The sequence below is a fragment of the Panulirus ornatus genome, chromosome 13 (assembly GCF_036320965.1).
Source record: "Panulirus ornatus isolate Po-2019 chromosome 13, ASM3632096v1, whole genome shotgun sequence".
NCBI lineage: Eukaryota > Metazoa > Arthropoda > Malacostraca > Decapoda > Palinuridae > Panulirus > Panulirus ornatus.
Genome location: NC_092236.1, coordinates 19,064,796 through 19,090,067, shown reverse-complemented (window position 1 = coordinate 19,090,067; position 25,272 = coordinate 19,064,796).

The following is a 25,272-nucleotide window of genomic DNA, read 5'->3' as shown; positions in this document are numbered from 1 at the left end:
GGGAGAATAAAAAGATGATCTGGAAGGAGGTAAATAAAGTGCGTAAGACAAGGGAGCAAATGGGAACTTCAGTGAAGGGGGCTAATGGGGAGGTGATAACAAGTAGGGGTGATGTGAGAAGGAGATGGAGTGAGTATTTTGAAGGTTTGCTGAATGTGTTTGATGATAGAGTGGCAGATATAGGCTGTTTTGGTCGAGGTGGTGTGCAAAGTGAGAGGGTTAGGGAAAATGATATGGTAAACAGAGAAGAGGTAGTAAAAGCTTTGCGAAAGATGAAAGCCGGCAAGGCAGCAGGTTTGGATGGTATTGCAGTGGAATTTATTAAAAAAGGGGGTGACTGCATTGTTGACTGGTTGGTAAGGTTATTTAATGTATGTATGATTCATGGTGAGTTGCCTGAGGATTGGCGGAATGCTTGCATAGTGTCATTGTACAAAGGCAAAGGGGATAAGAGTGAGTGCTCAAATTACAGAGGTATAAGTTTGTTGAGTATTCCTGGTAAATTATATGGGAGGGTATTGATTGAGAGGGTGAAGGCATGTGCAGAGCATCAGATTGGGGAAGAGCAGTGTGGTTTCAGAAGTGGTAGAGGATGTGTGGATCAGGTGTTTGCTTTGAGGAATGTATGTGAGAAACACTTAGAAAATGGATTTGTATGTAGCATTTATGGATCTGCAGAAGGCATATGATAGAGTTGATAGAGATGCTCTGTGGAAGGTATTAAGAATATATGGTGTGGGAGGAAAGTTGTTAGAAGCAGTGAAAAGTTTTTATCGAGGATGTAAGGCATGTGTACGTGTAGGAAGAGAGGAAAGTGATTGGTTCTCAGTGAATGTAGGTTTGCGGCAGGGGTGTGTGATGTCTCCATGGTTGTTTAATTTGTTTATGGATGGGGTTGTTAGGGAGGTGAATGCAAGAGTTTTGGAAAGAGGGGCAAGTATGCAGTCTGTTGTGGATGAGAGAGCTTGGGAAGTGAGTCAGTTGTTGTTCGCTGATGATATAGCGCTGGTGGCTGATTCATGTGAGAAACTGCAGAAGCTGGTGACTGAGTTTGGTAGTGTGTGAAAGAAGAAAGTTAAGAGTAAATGTGAATAAGAGCAAGGTTATTAGGTACAGTAGGGTTGAGGGTCAAGTCAATTGGGAGGTAAGTTTGAATGGAGAAAAACTGAAGGAAGTAAAGTGTTTTAGATATCTGGGAGTGGATCTGGCAGCGGATGGAACCATGGAAGCGGAAGTGAATCGTAGGGTGGAGGAGGGGGCGAAATTTCTGGGAGCCTTGAAGAATGTTTGGAAGTCGAGAACATTATCTCGGAAAGCAAAAATGGGTATGTTTGAAGGAATAGTGGTTCCAACAATGTTGTATGGTTGCGAGGCATGGGCTATGGATAGAGTTGTGCGCAGGAGGGTGGATTTGCTGGAAATGAGATGTTTGAGGACAATATGTGGTGTGAGGTGGTTTGATCGAGTAAGTAATGTAAGGGTAAGAGGGATGTGTGGAAATAAAAAGAGTGTGGTTGAGAGAGCAGAAGAGGGTAGGGTGTTTTGAAATGGTTTGGTCACATGGAGAGAATGAGTGAGGAAAGATTGACCAAGAGGATATATGTGTCAGAGGTGGAGGGAACGAGGAGAAGTGGGAGACCAAATTGAAGGTGGAAAGATGGAGTGAAAAAGATTTTGAGTGATCGGGGCCTGAACATGCAGGAGGGTGAACGGCGTGCAAGGAATAGAATGAATTGGAACGATGTGGTATACCGGGATCGACGTGCTGTCAATGGATTGAACCAGGGCATGTGAAGCGTCTGGGGTAAACCATGGAAAGTTGTGTGGGGCCTGGATGTGGAAAGGGAGCTGTGATTTCGGTGCATTATTACATGACAGCTAGAGAATGAGTGTGAACGAATGGGGCCTTTGTTGTCTTTTCCTAGTGCTTCCTCGCACACATGAGGGGGGGAGGATGTTATTCCATGTGTGGCGAGGTGGCGATGGGAATAAATAAAGGAAGACAGTATGAATTATGTACATGTGTATATACGTATATGTCTGTGTGTGTATATATATGTGTACATTGAGATGTATAGGTATGTATATTTGCGTGTGTGGACGTGTATGTATATACTTGTGTATGTGGGTGGGTTCGGCCATTCTTTCGTCTGTTTCATAGCGCTACCTCGCTAACGCTGGAGACAGCGACAAAGCAAAATAAAAATATAAATATATATATATATATATATATATATATATATATATATATATATATATATATATATATATATATATATATATATATATTGGAAAGGATCACAATTTTGCGCGTCATCAAGATATTCCTATGAGTCCACGGGGAAAATGAAACACGAAAAGTTCCCAAGTGCACTTTCGTGTAATAATCACATCATCAGGGGAGACACAAGAGAGGAATATAACAGTCAGTTGATATACATCGAAGAGACGAAGCTAGGACGCCATTTGGTAAACATGTTTTGGACAATCACATGTTTACCAAATGGCGTCCTAGCTTCGTCTCTTCGATGTATATCAACTGACTGTTATATTTCTCTCTTGTGTCTCCAATGATGATGTGATTATTACACGAAAGTGCACTTGGGAACTTTTCGTGTCTCATTTTCCCCGTGGACTCATAGGAATATATATATATATATATATATATATATATATATATATATATATTTTTTTTTTTTTTTTTCATACTATTCGCCATTTCCCGCGTTTGCGAGGTAGCGTTAAGAAGGGAGGGAGCGGGTGGCTGGAAATCCTCCCCTCTCGTTTTTTTTTTTAATTTTCCAAAAGAAGGAACAGAGAAGGGGGTCAGGTGAGGATATTCCCTCTAAGGCCCAGTCCTCTGTTCTTAACGCTACCTCGCTAATGCGGGAAATGGCGAATAGTATGAAAGAAAAGAAAGATATATATATATATATATATATATATATATATATATATATATATATATATATATATATATATACATATATATATTGTACTAACTCGATATCTGCTCCACTATAACCACACAAGACAGAGGACTCAAAGCATGGACCGGGTGCTCAGGAATCACAGACATTTGATACTTGCAAAAGGCAAAAACTACTTCCAATTCAGTCTTACCACAAGATGTGCTCGGCTCCCAGTTCTTTTGTAACAATATTATCCTCGCCGCCTCTCCGATCAGAACCTCACTCTTCATTTGCCGATGTAGATGAATCCTTCCGCCATTATCGAACACTCGAACACCAGATTACTAAATCACAATTACGTTGAAATCATCGAATGTGTACTGAAAACTATTCCCCTATCCAATCTTAAACTCCATTCACCCAGAACTACATCTCGGTGAAACTGCACTTCCGAGACAAACGCGAATCACCGTTGCTGGTTTTGGCAGCGGACAATGCACATCTCAACATCACTAACGTCGATTCAACATACCTAAGGACTTTCTAAGTCCAGGATGCATTTTCCGCGCTCGAGAAAGCAAACACCTACTCATTAATTACCTTGGACTTGCCTAACTACAGAAACAGAATATCACCACATTCCATGGCCTATAATCATAAAAGGGGTCTTACGGTTGCAAAGTTCAGAGTCGGTTATATATATATTATATATATATATATATATATATATATATATATATATATATATATATATATTTCTTTCATACCATTCGCCACTTCCCGCGAATGGTATATATATATATATATATATATATATATATATATATATATATATATATATATATATATATATATATATATAAATATATATATATATAAATATATATATATATATAAATATATATATATATAAATATATATATATATAAATATATATATATATATATATATATATATATATATATATATATATATATTATATATATATATATATATTGGAAAGGATCATGATTTTGCGCGATCAAGATATTGCTATGAGTCCACGGGGAAAATGAAACACGATAAGTTCCCAAGTGCACTTTCGAGTAATAGTCACATCATCAGGGAGGATGATACACCTAGGTTGGGTGTGGGATGATTTCCGCGCCCAGGAATCTAACCCGTACGGGCTCAGTCCCTGGAGGACACCGCGCTAACTCGTGGCCAGTAACTCAAACCTTTACACCACAGAGAGCCGTGTGTGTGTGTGTAAGCTCCGTCCAAAATTAGCATGAGTTGAGGGAATCGGATGTGGTTCCTTTCAAATTTATATATTGGTCGTACGAAAACGTTTCATTATCTTTGAGGACGAACGTTCACCTGGATGGCCAGACAGTGCTGATTCGTGGAAACGTTTAAGTCTTGTTTTATGCGCGTGTCCTGATGATCTTATATACTTCAAATTACAGGTACGAAGTCATTCAGTTTTTAGGGCATAGTAGAAAACGTTCCCCTGTTGGAGGGAAACCTTAAAGCTTCAATTCTGCGCTTGAGTTGCCGTTTGCGCGTGACAGTCACATGTGTGTGTGTGTGTGTGTGTGTGTATTTGTGGACAGACAGATGTGTATACCCCATGGGTCAGGTTCGAACCCTGGGCAGGGCGCCTGGCTAGACTTAAGTCCACGCTGCAGCCATTGAGGATGAGGTTGGGATACAGAATAAACACTTGATTTCAAGTGTCTGTATCTTTTATCCTCCATGTGGCCGAGGTAGCCTGGCGTCCTGCCCAAAGTTCGATGGTGTGTTGTATATATATATATATATATATATATATATATATAGTTTAACCAATCAGACATAGAGATCTTTTTAAAGGGCTCCTGCACTGTCCAGGTTGCGCTCCACGCTGGAGCTGGGTTGGGTGGGTTCCTTTGGTGCAAGGAGGTGCTGGACAGCGCTGTAATAAGTTTGTGTGTGTGTGTGTGTGTGTGTGTGTGTGTGTGTGTGTGTGTGTGTGTGTGTGCCTGTGTGTGTGTGTGTGTGTGTCTGTGTGTCTGTGTGTGTGTGTGTGTGTGTGTGGTATACACCCAGCTAGAAGACATGAAATCAGTAATATAATTGTGTGATGTGTTTACATCGGTGCCACTCAGAATGTCATAGTGCTCGCAGGACCTACAGAGCCATCAATAATGCCACAATAGCAGCCACGCGCCCAACAACAGTCCAATACCTTTATCATCTGTAACTAGCAGCAATACAAAATCGTTTCATGAAATAGAGGCATCATTGAGTGAGAGCAATGGTCGCAATACCAGTAGACACGAGGCTTGTAGTACCACTTGGGCTGATCTATTCATATCCATTGTTAAGAGGATAAGTCGCCCCAATACACGATCGCCAGGAAATACGGCCGGGCGTCCCTCAAGAGCATTATTCTGTTGCTCACAGTAGTGTAAAACTCCACCCCGGGATCCCATAGTGTCGCCACCACCTTCTTCACTCGCTGCTTCGTCTGCCGAGAGCCGTCCGCTATCCTGTTTGCTGTTAACTCCTTCCTGGCGAGAGCTCCATGGTCCGTGCACACACCCAGATCATGCTAACAGAAGTTTCTGTCGCCGTCGGAGTAAAGACATTTCACAAGACTGGACCCACCCGACGGCCAATCAAACATCCAGGGGGACGAAAAAGTTGGCATTCACTCGATCGCACGAGTGAAAAAGAAACTGCGTTTAAACTTAGGGTCCGAGACTGTACACAGGTCGGACAGCCGAACCCTGCGAGCTGTAAAGGATGCCTCCCCGTGATGGCAACACTAGTTACGACTTCCTTGTCACATGGCGAATTTCTGTAGCGAATTACTAAGGGATGTCAGCGCATCAGCACCGTCCGTGGCCGCGGGCTCTGCCCGGAGTTGAGTGTTCTACCCCCCTCCCCTAACTTACTCCCGAAGTCGTGGGGGCGGTGATTACTGCAGCATCCAAGTTAAGCCTCGACACGAAAACGAATTAATCAACAACGTCGAAAATTCCAAGACAAACGGACCAAAGTCTGGACGCGAAAGGATCATATGATTCCAAAGCGAACACAAGAGACAAATGTGAAACAACTTTAAAGTTAGAGGAAGTTAGCAGTATCTCTCAAAGAATCGGACAAATTCCAGACAATCATAAAACATAATTATCCTGGGCAATATGACTTACGGTCGAGGTGGCCCACGCCAGAACTATATAATTCTGTCAGCGTTTCCGTCTCGCACTGTCTTAATTGGTGATTCACGGTGTGTCCTCCCCTTACCGTCTAGGAAAACAGTCCGAGAGAGAGAGAGAGAGAGAGAGAGAGAGAGAGAGAGAGAGAGAGAGAGAGAGAGAGAGAGAGAGAGATGGTGTGTGTGTGTGTGTGTGTGTGTGTGTGAAGAGAGGGAGGTAGGGGTGGAGTAAGTCAGGGAAGACGTCTACGGCCTGTCTGGGCCCAGGCTGTTGCTAGGCCGCGCGCTGTTGTGTGATACGCGTCTCTCTCTCTCTCTCTCTCGTAGGCGTCAGATACTATCTCGCTTTAATGCCACCTCAGGTTGATGCCGTCCATGTTTATGGCCGTAATATACTTTTTCTGATGTTTACAACGAGACAGAGTCCAAGACACGGTAGACACAAGGGGGAGTTGGGAGCTCGGCAGGTCTCTCTGCCCAAATGCTCATTAGCGTTCACCTTAGAAACGTTAGGGCATACATTACCTTAATGATGATGGGATGCAAGATGACCTGACTGTCGTATTTTAAAGATAGATTTCCCATATATATATATATATATATATATATATATATATATATATATTTTTTTTTTTTTTTCTTTTTTTTTTTTTTGCTTTGTCGCTATACATACGTCCACACACGCAAATATACATACCTACACAGCTTTCCATGGTTTACCCCAGACGCTTCACATGCCCTGATTCAATCCACTGACAGCACGTCAACCCCGGTATACCACATCGATCCAATTCACTCTATTCCTTGCCCTCCTTTCACCCTCCTGCATGTTCAGGCCCCGATCACACAAAATCTTTTTCACTCCATCTTTCCACCTCCAATTTGGTCTCCCACTTCTCCTCGTTCCCTCCACCTCCTCGTTCCCTCCACTTCCTCTTGGTCAATCTTTCCTCACTCATTCTCTCTATGTGCCCAAACCATTTCAAAACACCCTCTTCTGCTCTCTCAACCACGCTCTTTTTATTTCCACACATCTCTCTTACCTTTACGTTACTTACTCGATCAAACCACCTCACACCACACATTGTCCTCAAACATCTCATTTCCAGCACATCCATCCTCCTGCGCACAACTCTATCCATAGCCCACGCCTCGCAACCATACAACATTGTTGGAACCACTATTCCTTCAAACATACCCATTTTTGCTTTCCGAGATAATGTTCTCGACTTCCACACATTCTTCAAGGCTCCCAGAATTTTCGCCCCCTCCCCCACCCTATGATCCACTTTCGCATTAGCAAGGTAGCGTTAAGAGCAAAGGACTAAGCCTTAGAGGGAATATCCTCACTTGGCCCCCTTCTCTGTTCCTTCTTTTGGAAGAATTAAAACGGGAGAGGAGAATTTCCAGCACCCTGCTCCCTTCCCTTTCAGTCGCCTTCTGCGACATGCAGGGAATACGTGGGAAGTGTTCTTTCTCCCCTATACCCAGGGTTGATGAATGTGCTACCAGTATTACCAGTATCATAGGGATGTTCTAAGATACGAATTAACCATCGGCAGAAAAATCAAAGTTTATATTGCCGTCGAAATTACATGAATTTTAGGAAATGATAGAATAATATAACTTGATATTTTACAGTTTTACAGGAAAATGATAGTCCAACAATGAAGCTGCTCTCCTCAGTCCATCTGAATCTAACGTATCATCCACAATTCAGACCTACAATCACAAGACTGTAATTAAAGACATGAAAGACGTAACATAATCATGACATAATAATGTTAGGTTCTACTTTTAGTTTAATAATTCCATGCTCATTAATACTCCATAAGACTGGTAACGAATTATTGAACGGCCCTGTATATAGTAAGAGACAGAGTGAGTACTCTGAAGAGCTATTAAATGTGTTAGATGAAAGGGTGGCACGTGTGGGGTGTTTGGGACATAGAGATATTCGGTGGGAGAGTCATTACGAATGATCCGGTGAAGAGAGAAAAGGTAGTGAAAGCCTTATGGAAGATGGAATGCGGCAAAGCACCTGGAGTGGATGCGATTGCAGTTGAATTTCTCACGTAAGTGGGTGACGGTGTTGTTGATTGGTTAGTCAGGATTTTCAGCGTATGTTTAGTTCAAGGTGAGGTGCCGGAGGGCTGGCGGAATACCTGTATAGCGCCATTATATAAAGGCTAAAGGGTCAAAATTGAATGGACGAATTGCAGATGTATAAGTCTATTGAGTGAACGTGGTAATATATATGGGATAGTGGTGTTTGAGAGCTTGGTGACATGCATAGAACATCTGACTTGGGAGGGAAAATGTGGCTTCAGGTTAGGTAGAGGATATATGGACCATGTGTTTGCTGTGATGAATTTGTGCGAAAAATTCTTTGAGAAAAAGACATATATGGGTCTGGAGAAATTGTGTAATACGTTGACAGAGATGCTTTGTGAAAGGTGTGAGAGAAAAGCTACGTAACAGAACTAGTGATGAGTCTTATCGGGAGAGTAAGGCGTGTGTGTGCGAGTAGGTAGGGAGGAAGGTGAGTGTTTCCAGGTGAGGATGGACCTTTCGTAAAGGGTGTGTGATATCACTATGGCTGCTCAATCCGCGTATGGTTGGGGTGGGATGGGGGAGGGTTAAGCCAGTTGTTGTTTGCTGATGACACGCCTCTTTTAGCAGACTCAGAAATGGTGTCTGTGTTTATGAGTGTGTACGAAGCGAGGAAGCTAAAGATTAACGTGAATGAAAGTAATGTTATGAGTTTTAGGAGGAGAGAAACAGGTTGGAATGAGTATCAATTTGAATAGAGGGAACCTGAAGGGAGTGGAGTGCTTTAGACACATGGGAATGGAAATAGCCGTGGTTAGAACCATGGGAGCTTGGCTAACGGTAGGACAGTATGGCTTGGATATTGGTAGGAAACTTTAAATTTGGTGCATTATGTATGACAACTAGAAAATGGATGTGAGGATATGGAGCTTAGCGCTACCTCACTGTAGCGGGATACGGCATATGAGTAATATATATATATATATATATATATATATATATATATATATATATATATATATATATATATATATATATATATATTTATATATATATATATGTATATGTGTGTGTGTGTATGACATTCATCAACGGTAAGCTAGTGACGATTTTCTTCTGATTGCAATAACCAAAACGAAGAAAGATATTGATACGAAACTTTTCCGCTGGTGTGGGTCTAGTAACGCTGTACCGCAGACAAGAACAAGATAAGTTTTCCGACCAAAACCCACATCCTGATGTCCCTAAATGGGGGATAATTCAAGGTCGATCCTGGACCTCAGGGTATAATGGCCATGATAATGATATGCTCTGATGCGGCCACCATTGTACTGGAGGGGCCTGTATGTGTGTGTGTGTGTGTGTGTGTGTGTGTGTGTGTGTGTGTGTGTGTTACCGGACTCGCCTGCTTGAGCTTATACCGCGAGTGGAAAGTCATCTTTAACGACGCTGTATCGTCGTTAGTGACGAACCTGTATACCGTTTCCCCACATAGAGGTGAAAAGGTAAAACATTGATGTGAGAAAACTCGCTGGAAATATATACACAGAAACTCCAAAATCTCGACTGTGTTTCAAAACATTATCATGGAATAAGGAATACGAGGACATTGTATACAAAACTAAAACTCATAACATCTGTGGAACGTGGAACTTCTGACCATACTGGGGGAAGGGTACCCAACTCTCTGTCTGAATAAAAGGTTGAGGCTAAGTCTGTTGTTGAATACCTATGTAGCAGTCTTAGTCTTAATCATTATTTAATAGACATTTTGTTAAAATGTTATTCACTCTGTAAATACCATCATTCATCTTTATTGTGCTAGTAACTTTGATGAGAGAGAGGATTCTTTTGTCTTCATGTTGAAGACTCCAGTCACGTCAAAAGTCCACATCAAGGCCGGGCCTTAATTGAAATATTGAGAATTATGAAACGGAAAAAGAAAAGACAAGGGAAAGTATTTACGAACTTTGGATGAAGTGAAAGACCTTTCTTTTGAAATGTACCAGGTCATAGGTATTGAGAAAGACATGAGAAGGTAGTGAGTTCCAAAGCTTCGACGTGTAGGGAAAGAAGCAGGTATCAAAACGGCCCACCCTTGAGTTGCTGATGGCCACACAGTAATCTTGTGACGTAGCAGCTTGGCGAGTATTGCATGGTTTAGCTGGTGATGTGGGCACACAAGAAGCCAGCCCTCGGGAGCAAAAAACAAAGTAATAAGTATAGATGAGGAAAAGTGAACCAACATTGCGGTGTAGGGCAAAGGGGTAAAGTTTGGGAGTTATCTTGGAACAGCTTATAAGTCGGAACGCTTTCGACTCAACTCTGTCTAGAAGCCTTTCTTATATATGTATATATATATATATATATATATATATATATATATATATATATATATATATATATATATATATATATTTTTTTTTTTTTTTTTTTCTTTCAAACTATTCGCCATTTCCCGCGTTAGCAAGGTAGCGTTATGAACAGAGGACTGGGCCTCTGAGGGAATATCCTCACCTGGCCTCGTTCTCTGTTCCTTCTTTTGGAAAATTAAAAAAAAACGAGAGGGGAGGATTTCCTGCCCCCCGCTCCCTCCCCTTTTAGTCGCCTTCTACGACACGCAGGGAATACGTGGGAAGTATTCTTTCTCCCCTATCCCCAGGGATATATATATACTATATATATATATATATATATATATATATATATATATATATATATATATATATATATAGAGAGAGAGAGAGAGAGAGAGAGAGAGAGAGAGAGAGAGAGATTTAAACATAGCTTTGAATGATTCGCATAAGATTACATTCAGTCACGATCATTAATGACATGCAGAGTGATCTCATCTCGTCAGGAGCTGTAATATACTGCCTGACTCCCGGCTCGACCCAGTGTCCCAGAATGAGGCTCCGCCTGGCCTGTTATTACCAGGTGATAAGGCCGCACCCACCCACAGCGCTTCCCATCCTCCCGACCCCCTGGCGCCGGGACCATCACCTCCACCACCACCACCACCACCAACCACCACCGTTGTCATCACCACCAATGCCACGACTGCTGTCTCCACCACAACCTCCATCATTAACCATTATCACCGCCACTACCGTCACTACCACTATCATTGTCAACTACCAACGCCACCACTCTCACCACCAAAGTGAGAGTACTTACGAGCTTACTTAGAGAGAGAGAGAGAGAGAGAGAGAGAGAGAGAGAGAGAGAGAGAGAGAGAGAGAGAGAGAGAGAGACGAGGACAATGGCTGAGGCAGGCTTCTTACAAGGAGGGACCGTACGTTCGTGTTGGTTAGTCGTGGTGGTGTTGGGGTTACTGGAAGAGCTACGGGGGTGCAGGTGGGCTAGTGGAGGAGGTTCATGGATACAGGTAGGCTAGTGGAGGGGATTTAAGGATGCGGATGGAAGGAAGAGATTTAGGGATGCAAGGTGGCTGGTTTAAGGTTGGAGGTGGCCTTTTGGAAGAGGTTTATGGATGCAGTTTAGCTGTTGGAAAAGGCTTAAAGATGGAAATGGAAGAGGCTTGAGGATGCAGGTGGGTTGGAGTACACGGGGATTTAAATGATGCAGGTGGGCTGTTGTACGGGGATTTGAGGGCTGCTTTTCAGGCTGGTCACGATGAGGCTGGTGTGTAGGTGGCTGTAATGAAAGGATTAGAGAGAGAGACTACTACTGGTGGATGGTGCGTTCGCTGTTGTGTGTGTGTGTGTGTGTGTGTGTGTGTAGGTGAGTGGGTGGGTTGGGTAGGTGGGACTGGTGGCGGGGGGGAAGAGTGGAGGTGGCGAGAGGCAGCCTCCAGCCGACACTAGACGAGGGTCCAGATGGTAGGCGAACATCAACATCCTGAGGACCTTCGTGTTTAGGGTTCCTCCCTCCCTGGGTCTCCATCAACTCTCTCTCTCTCTCTCTCTCTCTCTCTCTCTCTCTCTCTCTCTCTCTCTCTCTCTCTCTCTCTCTCTCTCTCCTCTCAATTTTTTTTCAATAACTTCTTCGAATTTGCCAGTCAGAACGCGTCGGTAAACTTACCCTACTTGCACCTCCTTATGTCGTCGGGTGTTCAGTGCGCACAATCAGACTCAAGTGGCGTTAATCGGAACACACCCTCAGGATCACTAAACTCGCCCGTCAAAACAAAACAGTCAAGCCAATTGCCACCACAACACTCAGAACGCAAATCTAATGTCATCAGGCCCATGGCAACTGCCTGTCAGTAGGCCTACACGTTCTGAGGGTCGTGCCATATGCCACTGAGAACAATATGAAGAAATGAAGATACTCAGAGTAACGTTAACCCTTCAGTCAGGACGCAAACTGAGAGGATCATGGCATACGCTGAACACACCGTCTCGCCCACGAATGTGAACCTTCCATATGCCGACTCTGTTCTGCACTTAGTGAACACCCGATAGGATATGATATACTACATAGTGTCCCAAAATCAATGATTTCAGACCTCAAGTCCTACAGTTTCGACAGCTTTGTGACTACTTAACTGATAGATATACCTGAAGACATTCGAACACCATCCTAAACGTGCACTGCCCTCAGCTTTGTATGTAGACAGCTGATGTAAAGGCCCAGGGCGAGTATGTATCTCTGTGTCCCGTGACTGATGTTCCTTTGATCTTTCTTATTACCCGTCAGTGTTTAACAGTTGTACATTACATTATCTGTATACTGTGTCCTGTTTCAAACACACACTGTTACTCAGTGTATATGTGATTCGTCTGTGTGTATACTGTAATTGCCACATTATGGAGTTCATGCTTTGTAAATTGTATACATGACACGATCCTCTGTATATGTATGTGTTATGTTGACTTGCTTTGTATAACACGACTGCCATTAGCACCATTACTTCCTTTATGACGGGACGAGGACCAACTGGGTCCCAGCCACTCGGGCCCACCTGTCACCCTTCTATGTTGATGTATCGTACCCAGTGAACGCTCAATACTTGCCTCCGCCCACTCTTTAGTCAAATTTTTTTTTTTGTTATACACGTATTTTCACGTGTGGCCAGTGTTGCCTCGTAACCTGTGATAATGATAATGATGATGATAATGATGATGATGATGACTATTGTAAGTAGTAGTAGTAATCGTAGTAGTAACTATATGTACAATCGTGGAGAGGTGACCGCCTACGAGAACATAAGGCCGGGATCGGGTGATTGTACCCAACGGTGATAAATCACACACGTCGACGCTGTGGATTATCTTCGTCTACGCGGGTTTAATATCTGTGTTTAGCAAAGCACGAATGAGGACGGCACCGGGCCTTGTGGCGGAGGCAGGGCAGAAGGGAAGGGCGGCTGGCGGTAGGGTGAAGGGAAGGGAAGGGGAGGGTGTGTGTGGGGTACATAGAGGACGGCCTTTACTCTGGGTCCGGGGGAAGTGTGGGCCGAGGTTGTGTGTGTGTGGTGGAGGGGTGTGGCAGGATACGAGTCTTGAAGGCAAAGGTAACAGTGGGTTGACGGCGGGTGTGCCACGAACTTGTGAAGGGCACTGCTTGGAGTGACTGGTGGGTAGAGGGTATTGAGAGAGGGACTGGTGAGTGCAGGGCATCGAGGGAGGGATTGGTGAGTGGAGGTTATCGAGGGAAGGGGGTAGTGAGTGGAAGGCATTGAGGGAGGATCGAGTGTAAAGCATGGGCAGGTGGGACGAGAGTTTTGAATGGAGGGATTTTTTTTTTCTAAAGTTATAAGACCTTTAGTATATAAGTGGGGCAGGTGGGGTTCGCTGGAGCCTGGTGGTGGTAGTGGTCGTAAGGTAGTTTGGTTTTGTTGGAGCCAGGTGGTGGTTATGGTGGTAGTGGGGCGGCGAATTGGGTTTGGTGATAAAGAGGGAGTTTTTTGGCATGTCAGATAGGGGTAGGTTGTAATTTGGTTGGGACTTGTCAGGACTGGCCTAATTTTGCTGGTGTTAGGGTGAGGTTGGGTGGGCTGAGGTCTTGTTTTCTTGGCGTGAGATGGACTTAAGTTTGCTTATTTCGGGGCAATGGTGTAGATGTGTTATTACAAGGTGGGCTGCCGTTTGGTGGCGTGGAGACGAGGTGGGCTGGGTTCTGGTGATGTTGGAGAAGCAGCAAGGTCGAGGTCTAGCTGTAGCGGTGGTGTTTGTGTGGAGGGAGGGGGCTAAAATCTGGTTTTGTTGGGGGAAGTGAAGGTTGAATCCGTTGTTAGTGATGATAAGGAGAATGGGTTATTGTGTGGTGGTGGTGGTGGTGGTAGAGCGCGGTGGGCCGCCGGGGTCTGTTGGGTGTGGGAGGAGGCGGGACATGGGGTCTGGTGGAGACGAGGGAGGGGAGGGTGAACCATGGGGTATGGTGGAGGTTGGATGGGGTTTGCAAGCGTCGTCACCTCGTGTAGGACCAACCACGGAGGCGTAGCAACAGACATTCGTTTTACTGTAGTGAATAGTCTCGTAGTCAGCCATCTCACCGCTATAACTAGCCATCCTTCCGCTGTAGCTAGCCATCCTGCCTCTGTAACCAGCTGTCCTGCCGCTGTAATCAGCCATCCTACCCCCTTGTTGTCAGCTAACCCAGCGCTGTAAACAGCCAGCCAATTGCTGTAGTCTGCAGTCCCGTCGCTGTAACCAGCCATCATGCCGCCGTTGTCAGCCTTCCCATCGCTGTAACTAGATAATTCTGCACTGTAGCCTGCCATCCTGCCCTGTAACCAACCATCCTACTTCTATAGTCAGCCATCTTGTCACTGTAGCCACTCATCCGACCGCTGTATCCAGCAGTCCTGCCGCTGTAACCAGTCATCTCATTCCTGTAGAATGACAGGAGTTGTGCTGCCGTTGAACTCAGCCATCCCACCGCTGTAGCCAGCCATTCCGCCGCTGTAACCAGCCATCCCGCCGCTGTAACATTAGATAATGGCCCGTGACGCTAATTTTGAGCCCAGCCCGACCTTCACCCGCCCATCAGATACAGCCAAAGCCTCTGATTGGCCCACAGCGAGTGAGACCTGTGTTTCCATTCGCTGAGATGTTTGTTTCGCGCTCTGCCATTGGCCGCGAGGCGTGACACCTGGTGAGGACGCGCGTGCCACCTGGCAATGACGTCACGCTGGCGTGAATGACAAGTGTTGGGGAATGGGAGGGTGGGGGAGATGAAAAAGGGAGGGAGAGGTAGGGTGCGAGCTCCGTGCTCACTTGAGGGTAGAGCACATATCTGTGAACACGTGGTGGCGAGGACACGTGCTGGTGGAGATGGGCGCACGCGCCACCAGCCTGAGACCCACCTGGTGCACTGAGGCGGGGTCATCCTACCTCCCCCCCCTTCCCCCCTCCCCCTCCTTATAAACCGCTGGTCCTCGTCCTGTCCGCAGACGTTCAGACCAGCACCGCCGCAGGCAGGACCCGTCGCATGCGGCAGATGGCCCCCCCCCCCAACCCTACCACCAGCTGCCGGCTAGGACTGGTTGTGTTGGCAGGCCTAGTCTGCCACCACCTGGTTTCTCGCCACCCTGCTGTTGGTGCTGGTGGTGGTGATGTTAATGATGGCAGATATGGTGGTGGTGGTAGTGATGATATAGATGGTGGTGATGGTGGTGGTAGTGATGGTGGTAGTGGTGGTGATGATATGGATGGTGGTGATGGTGGTGGTAGTGATGGTGGTAGTGGTGGTGATGATATAGATGGTGGTGATGGTGGTGGTAGTGATGGTGGTAGTGGTGGTGATGATATGGATAGTGATGATGGTTGTGTTAATGATAAGGGCGGTGATATTAGCGGTGGTAGTAAAGGAGGTAGGGATGGTGATGGTGATGTATAGTGATGTTGATGGTTGTGGTGATGGTAGGGATGAAGGATGGTGGTGGTGATGGTGGTGGTGGTAGTGGCGATGCGAGATAGCGTCAGAAACAGGCGAAAAACTGGTAAATAGATTGCAACGAAATATAATCCCCACAGCGATGCCTCAGAGACGTTTCCCCTGACCATTTATGTGCCCAAGTTTAACCCATTGACAGCACATCGCCCCCTGTATAGCATATCGCTCTGATTCGCTCTTTCCCATACATACCCCACCTCCTTCTTAGTTCCCATTTTCCTTGTTCCTTCTACCTTTGACATATGTATCCTCTAAATGTACCTCTCATTCAAATCATAAGCCCAGGTTCAACCTATTGACAGCACGTCGCCCCCTGTATAGCATATCGCTCTAATTCGCTCTGTCTCATACTTGACGCACCACCTCCTCCGTTCCCCCTTCTTGTTCCATCTGCATTCGTCAAATCAATCTTCCAAGTGTACCTCTCCTCGGTGTACACTACATACATTGCATGGCATTACATATGCTCCATCTATCGGCGGAAGTTCGCTCACAGTGGACAGATAACCGCTCTGCTTATTAGCGAGTAAAAACTGGTCGCTCGGTGTAGGGTGCCGGCGTCATACAAGGGGGGGAGGGGATGGTGTGGCCGGTCCGTGATATCATCGCGTAAGTAGTCTGGATAATGATGATGTCCGGCGCTCGTCCAGTTCTATGGTGTAACGTCTTTTCATGTGCGGGACGTCGGTGTAAGTAATTGCGAGCTCGGTTGATGGCACACATGCTTATCTATGCATCCTCCCTGTCAGCCGGCTTCCTGGGGAGGGCTAATTGTCTGTTGGCAGCTATATCTATGATTGTGGATCCGTATAGTTCGTCTCTCTGTGCACGTTTGTACTCTGTTTTGTCATGGTGTGTGTGTATGTGTGTGTGTGTGTTTGTGCGTGTGTGGGATTACTATTTGCGTGCTAATGGGAGAGTTTTACATTCATGTTCCTCGGTTTCTGAACTTTGTATACATGTAACATGTCTCGACCCCAACATATGCATTAAGACACACACACACACACACACACACACACACACACACACACACACACACACACACACACACCAGCCTAAGCCGGGTAACCATTTATCGACCAGTCCCGAAGGGAGGATGAACACCAGGGTTAGATGTAGGCTGACTGCCACGCCTAGGGTTCGAAACCATGCTAGTCCGTGTTAACCCGTACTACCAGTAATGCTAATCACTAAGCTTCGGAGGCCTGTGTGTGTGTGTGTGTGATTATTTATCTATACAGTAAGGGGAGAGAGACCTACACTCGTGGGTTCCCATTTCATGAACTTTCTCGGTCATCATTTACAATTTCATCGTTGCATTTTCCATTCATTAAAAAAAAAAATACTGTATTGCATTTTTTCTTTCAAACAAATTTTACTTAGGTTCTTGTTATGGCTTTACGCTGCCACATCTTTGCGGCTTCCATAGAACTGTTGACTGTCGATATTGTCCTCAAGATTGTAATCAAGTCACCTCGTACTCTTCTCTCTTCCATTGTGAGCAGGTTTAAAGCCTAAAATCCTCTTCCTGTAATTCAGCTTTCTTGATTCTGGCATCATCTTTGTTGCCCTTCTCTGAACCTTCTGGGCTTAGTGTTTGTGTTTCTAAGAGTGCAGTGACCAAACGTGTGAAGCATACTCCATTTTTTGGCCTGTGCTGTTGAATAGCTTGTAGATCATTTCCCAATCTGTGCACTTATAACGACAGCATGGGTACAACAGCAGCTCCCAAGTCCCTATCTCACAGAGCTTCCTGCATATTATTTATTGCTAGATGATATTCGTATAATTTCTTCTCTCAGTGTCGCATCCTCTCATCATCCATGCATCAGACGAACACTGGAGTTTGTTGTGTAAGTCCCTTGAGAGTTGATGCCCTCCCCATCATTCTGTATATCCGTCATGACCTAGGCATCATCCGCAAACAGTAGGAGTCCAATCCTTCAGGCAAATCAGTAACATAGATAAAAAAAAAATACGTTGGTCGTCAGGACCAAGCCTTGCGGCACGCCACGGATCATTTCAAGGAGGCTACTGTGACATAATGTCATTTTATATCCTTCCTTCCTCTAAGGGAAATATCTATACATCGATTTTTTCCATTATTCTTGTCTTCATAACCACCGTCTCATTAGTCAACATCAAACGTTTCTGACAGTCAAGGAACACACACTCCACCAGTCGTTCTCTTTTGTCCAAAACGGAGCTCACTTTCTCATAGAAGTCATAAAAGGCTTGTTCAGCATGGCTTCCTTTATCCAAATCCGTATTATCTGTTATTTAGGTAGTATTTTCTCTCCTACTCATTAATTTGCTTTATGATCATCTTTTATTGTGCAGACCACTCTCATCAGTGAGGCAAATTTCCTTTGTTGAAGATAGGCTCGAGATATGTTCATTTCCACTCCCTTGGCACATCTGTACATTCTTCTCGACATACTGAACAATATTTCAAACAGTCTGCCAGTCGGATGTGCACACCTTTTCATCACATCCTGTATGGAGAGATTTCTGTTACAGACTTTTTTCTTTACAGTTTCCCTTACATCCTTCATTGACGAGGGATTTGCTGTAGGTTGACATACGTAACAGGATGAAGGAGAGAGCGTGTATATTGAGGTCTGACACACCTTCCCATCAGCCATAGTCGGTATAAACTTGTGTTGGGCTTCAAACTCTTTTGTAACCTAACCGTAGGTAAAAGATTCAATAGCTTACTGTACTCTGTGATGCACTACAATTCCGCCACATACTGAGTGGAAAAGAATTTCAAAGCTTCATTTACTTGTCCCATTCCCTGTTTCCTTTGTAAACCTCATTCTAACAGGACGACAGTAAACATTTGCTGATGGAGCTTGGTTCTGCTACAGTATTTTAGTACACCCCTTGACAGTAAGTCTAATAGGACACATAAATGTCAATAGGACGAGACTTTCACAAGATTTCAATATGAAATTCGTGAATGAATTTCGTTTGATAGATGACTTGATCTCCACTTCCATCAGAACCATATTTTTGAGTGGAATTCCAAAAGTAGCGCGTCACTTCGGCCTTTGATTGTCTCCAACTGTTCGTACTCGTCATTATTTCCTACACAAAGGGGCACACATATGTCCGTCGCAGTCTTCTGAGAGATAAGGGCGCGTCTTGCAGTATGATCTAAAATAGCAGGAATTTCCACACTAAACTCATTTACTTTTAAGTCATCTGAGTAACAATGGGTCTTTTCAGCAAACACTGTCTCGTGAATAGGGTACATATGACACTGCTTTGCTTCCCATGTCAACTTCCCTTGCAAACCAATGATAATTTCTTTAGCTGACACTGATGATGATCATGATATTAAGTGTTTGCAGTGGCGTACATGCAGTCTCGACTGGTTTTCCGGAGACTCTGCCAAAAATTCTGGTTTCTTCGGTTTTCTTAATGTTGTTTCGGTGCACAGCTTTGCGGCATGAGCTTGCCCTTCCTGGCGTAATGTCATTTGCGTTGCATAATGCAGTTGTTCAGTCGAGTTCTCCTCCGTCAAGTGTTTGTTTGGTCTTCCTGCTCTTAGTTCTCTCACGAGCGCTGAGAAAATGTGATGGTGACCTTCCCAAATGGCCTTCCTACGGTAGCCTTCTTATGGTGACCTTCCCAAGGTGGCTTTCCCATGCACGATGGCAAATCATTCTTGCTGGTTGTTGGTGTGTGTTAAAGTGAGAATGGATCAAAGCGGCTTTGATCCATCCTTGCTTTTCGTGTGTGTGTGTGTGTGTGTGTGTGTGTGTGTGTGTGTGTGTCACACTTGCATTGTAGATTCCAGTTGCAGTTCATTTGTATCTGAGTCTGACTGTTGGAGTTTACTTTCCTTTCCTAGCCACTTCGTGTTACTACGTAATTTTTTTTTCATATGGTAACTTTTACCCAATCTGTCTAATTTAACACTCTATTAGGAGCATTGAATCATTATGACTTTCGATGTTTTTCTGTCACTTTCGAAACAGTTTCTACAAAAGTGTAATATCTCTCTCATCTAAATATTTGCTGACATAGTCTCTTATTGTCCGTATGGCTGACATTGTACCTATAACAAAAGGACCCGATAAAGACATTAAGCATAGTCAGTATAATGTAGGCAAGTTAATGATCCACTTTACGTTTTTTTCTATTGGCTACATGATGTTTGGGATAAATGTTTTAAATCATAATTTCACTCCTCCTTGAATTTGGGTTATGATTATGTTTTTGATTTATCTTTGTATGTATATTAATCTGCCAATTTTTTTCGGAAATGAAAGTAGCTAATCTTTACTAATTTTAGGGCATTTAGCACGAATATAACTCTTAGATTGTTAATTGGCTCTAGTTTAGAAGATATGGGGTGGATCCCTTTATTAACGATTTGTAGTCGTTTTAGCTCCCAGGTATTGCATCGTCCCACTTTTTGCTTATCATTTCATTCTGGGGAGTCGCCCCGTGCACACGTGTCGTACTCGTTTCTTAAAGATTTTTTTTTTTTTTCCCGAACGCAATTTTGATATTCGTATCGTACTCTTGTGCAGTTGATGTTTTGTATGCTTGAGTCTGTATTCGAGTTAGAGCTGGCCTAGATGCTGCAATGAGAGTGAAAGCTAAATTCTTATTACAAATACTGTACAACACAATGCTTGCTGCTCCTTGCTTGCTGGTTTTCTGTCATTGTGCTGAAATGTGCTGCTCCAGTTTTGTGAAGGGCCACGTGTGACTGAATGTTGAGTGATTTCTTTGCCGAAGATCAACAAGGGTGCCTCGGAAATGCGTGAACAGTGCTGATAACTTTTGGTCTCTCTGTGGGGAGATGACTTTTGCATCACAGAAGCGTGCCATAACCCCGATCATCTGGAAAGCCTACAATCTTTACTCTGGCTGTAAGGATGGGACACAGTACAAGAGTTAGGCCCTACAGTGCACTGCAATGCTTATGCAGTAATTGTTCACGTCTGGTTGAATCGCAGAATGCGATCGATGCCTTTTGCCGTGCCTATGATGTGGAAGGAGTCGAGATATCACGTCAGTGACTCTTCCTTCTGCATAGCGCTTCCAGTCTGGCAAGGTATTACCTAGAGGAAAAAGTGGGCCTTAAGCATTCTGAATATACCATCTGCTATGCGCCTGGTACCCAACTGTGAGGGACTTCTCGTTCTTGGATCTACAGTCTCGTTTTTTCCTGAAATCGGAGGATGAACAGGATGGCGAAATATGTGAAACATGTGAGGTATCAACATCAAGAGATCCTGATTTCGCCCGTAACGTCACTAATGCTGAACCTGTGAGGTTCAGCAGAATGACTTAGGCGATCTCGTTAGAGATCTAGAACTGTCGAAGGGAAAGGGAGAACTGTTGGGCTCGTGACTACAACAGCGGAATCTCCTTGATGGAATTGTGAGAATCGAACAATTTTTCCTCTTTGCCCAGAGGCAAGGAGCCAAACCTTAGGTGACGCTGGGACTTCGTGATCGCCGCCAACCGTCTCATGGACAAATTCCTTCTGTCGTCTGTGTTTCGTGCCCAGCAGAAAGATTTCGCTACCACCTCTGCAGGTCAGACTGGGCCTCATGAAGAACTTTGTTAAGACTATGGATAAAAGTGGGTTTGTGTCCACGTAACTCGGCTGGATAACCCCAAGGCTTAGTGAGGCGAAAATCAGCGAGGGTGTTGTCGTCGGTCCGCAGAACCGCGAGCTCTGCAGAGTCGAGCAGTTCGACCGCATCCTCAGTGGTGTCGAGAAGACAATGTGGAATGCTTTCCGGCTGATAGTAACCTGCTTTCGAGGAAGTGTATCAAGGCTGACAACTACAGAGATCTCGTGGAAAACCTGTTTTCATCGCAGTAGAAAATGGGCAGCTGTATGTCTTTAGAGATATAGTTGCTCCACTTTCACTTGGATTGTTTTTCCTGGTAACTGCAGCGCAGCGAGCGATGAGCACGGCGAACGTTTCCATCAAGACGTCATGGCGATAGACATAGGGTACCATGGTAGACAGAGTTTAGCGATGTTAGCGGGCTGTTGCTGAACGGTAGCGAGATGCTTGTTTACAAATAGCAAGCGAAAGTAAACCAGTACATCGTGTAAGAATGTAAAACGCAAGAGAGTGAATTTTTCATGGTCACCAATCGAGCGATCTCGTGGTCATTTTCGTCTTCGGCGTCTCAAAATCTATTCAGGAAACGCATTTCATCTCTGAGGGGTGAAATAAGTCGGAATTGGGTTTATCATTGTCGTTGCACACACATAATTACTGTTCATGCTTAAATCAGCTTTACAATAAAACTCAAAAAGGGGAATAAAATTCGCGTCAAGATCGTTAGTAAAGTGTTGTTAACAGTTCGGCTGGTTCTGACTTGTGCCCGTAACCCTCCACGGAAAATGGGAGTCAGGAAAACGGCTGCTTTTGATTTTTTATTTTTTTTTTTTTTTACACACCAGGTCATCACTCGTAAGCTTGTGGTTGTTTGCATGTCATCACTCGTCAGCTTGTAGATGTTTGCATGTTATTATTGTTCTAATTAACAATTAGAGTGATGAAATCACTGCATCAACACATCTTAAGTGAACTTTTGACTAGCTTATTTACATTTTTGTCGTTGTGCATATTGCTTCATATATACTTTTATGGTGGTATATTATTCCAAATATGAATGTTCACTATTTCTACGCCAATAATTTAACGATATTGTATGTCACATGATATTGTAGTGGTGTACAAAATCTGATCGAAAATCTAGACCGAAAATCTAGACCATATGTATATATATATATATATATATATATATATATATATATATATATATATATATATATATATATATATATATATTACCATGAAACAAGCCAACAGTTCATCACATATGAGTTTCCCCAAGTGCAGGGTCGCCTGGAGATTCATGTGTTATCAGTAACCATATATGTGGCATAACCTTATATGCTCTGTCATAGAGTTTTGGCCCAGAAATAGCGCTTCCCGCCCATTGTGCGCCTCACCATCAACTCTCTTGATACCCAGGCGGTTGTACCACCCTAGTCGGTGGTTGCCTGCCAAGTGCTACCTGTGTGTGTGTGTGTGTGTGTGTGTGTGTGTGTGATTAGTATTTGTGTCTTACAGATTGAGTGTTTCACTCTCTTGTTCCCCCGTCCCTTAATCTTTCATGTATATGTATTGTCTGTTTATTCCTATGTCTGTACACACATACTCACACACACATACCTGGCTAAGCCAAGTAACCATTTATCGCCAAGTCCCTAGGGAAGAATGAACACCTAGCTTGCGTGTGGGCTAACTACCGCGCCCAGGCTTCGCAACCTTCCGGGTTTGACTTCAGGCGAGCGTGTGTGTGTGTGTGTGTGTGTGTGTGTGTGTGTGTGTGTGTGTGCGCGCGCCAATGAATTTTGTTTTTGTGCGATTGTTCGTATATACTACTGTTGCTTCGTAATTGAATAACTTCACACAAATAAGCTGTCAGTCGCTAATAATGATTTCGTCTTGATATGATACATAATTGAAAATGAGCCACGCTGGCCTGCTGCTTCCATTAATTCCATTAGCCCAAAACACGACAGTACAAACACCCAGGCACGTTTAGCCCCACATGAAGGACACACAACAGAGAGCCGTCCAGGCTAGAGTGAGTAGGCAGGTGAAGAGAAAGATGGGAAGGAAAAATCAAGATAGGAAGGGACCGGACGAAAGAAAGCGGGAAAGGAGAATGAGTAAAAGGAAAGGAAGGAGAGAAGATGTAGGGTGTATTAAGAAAGTAAGGGAAGAGAGAAGAGATGTGAGGATAAATGATATGTGGAATGACGAGTGTTGAGAAAGATAAAGATGAGAAGTGACAGAAGACGAATATAGGAGAGACGGTAGGTGGTAAACCCAGTGTTGCCACCTGACACACACAAAGGGATCGGGAGGAGGAAGAGGGAGAGGGAGAAAGGGTAGAGGCTTGGGAGGGGGAATTCAGACACCGTTCTCAAGTACCAGATCTGAGGCTGAGCTGTGAAACATGAGCCACGGATCTTGCGTGAGAATGTTAGGACTGATCCGCCAATCAATTCCGACAATATATTCCCCGAAATTACCCCTCCAGCCAGGATGGTCGCATGCCCAACACACACACACACACACACACACACACACACACACACACACACACACACAGATTGACAGATAGACATAGAAGATATTCTAGAGACAAGGTATAACTCTAAGGCCAAGAAAGGAGCGATAGATATCTGGCCGTGTGTGAGGATTAAGAAGAATTATCGAGAAAGATTTTGTGAGTAATACTGCCGGAAATGCCACTTTTGCCTTATTTCACACAGATAAAAATGTAGAGATGGTGATGTGTGGCGAGGCAGGGGAGTGCCCAGACACAGCCAGACGGGGGAGGTGTTCTGACAAGTGGAACGTATAGGGCGATATCAGGAGTACGTATTAGTGGTGAGAATACAACTGACACAAGCTTTAGTAGATAGTGATGGTTGACGGTAATCTATAACGAAGAACGTACACGATACGCAGAAAAAAAGGTAAAACATTTTTCTCTTTTTTTTGGCAAATGTTGAGTAGGGTTAGTAACCAAGGTGAGGGTGGGAGAACGGCGATAGATTCCTTATAATTTAGATAGACCTGATTACCATCACGGTCTTGGAGGGTTATACTCTCTCTCTCTCTCTCTCTCTCTCTCTCTCTCTCTCTCTCTCTCTCTCTCTCTCTCTCTCTCTCTCTCTCTCTCTCTCTCTCGTGCGTCTGTGAACACACCAAGCAAGAACATATTTTAAGATCAGCTTATGGAATTTTTACGTACCTGTGCATTAATATCGGCTGACAGTGAAGCAAGAAATTTATATATATATATATATATATATATATATATATATATATATATATATATATATATATATATATATATATGTATTTATATTTATATTTATTTTTTATTTTATTATACCTAGTCGCTGTCTCCCGCGTTAGCAAAGTAGCGTAAGGAAACAGAAGAAAGAATGGCCCAACCCACCCACATACACATGAATGTACATAAACGCCCACACACGCACGTATACATACCTATACATTTCCATGTATACATGCATATACATATACACACATATACATATTCATACTTGCTGTCTTCATCCTTCCCGTCGCCACCCCGCCACATATGAAATGGTTCCCCCCCCCCCCCCCCCTGCGCGCGCGCGAAGTAACGCTAGAAAAAGACAAAGGCCACATTCGTTCACAC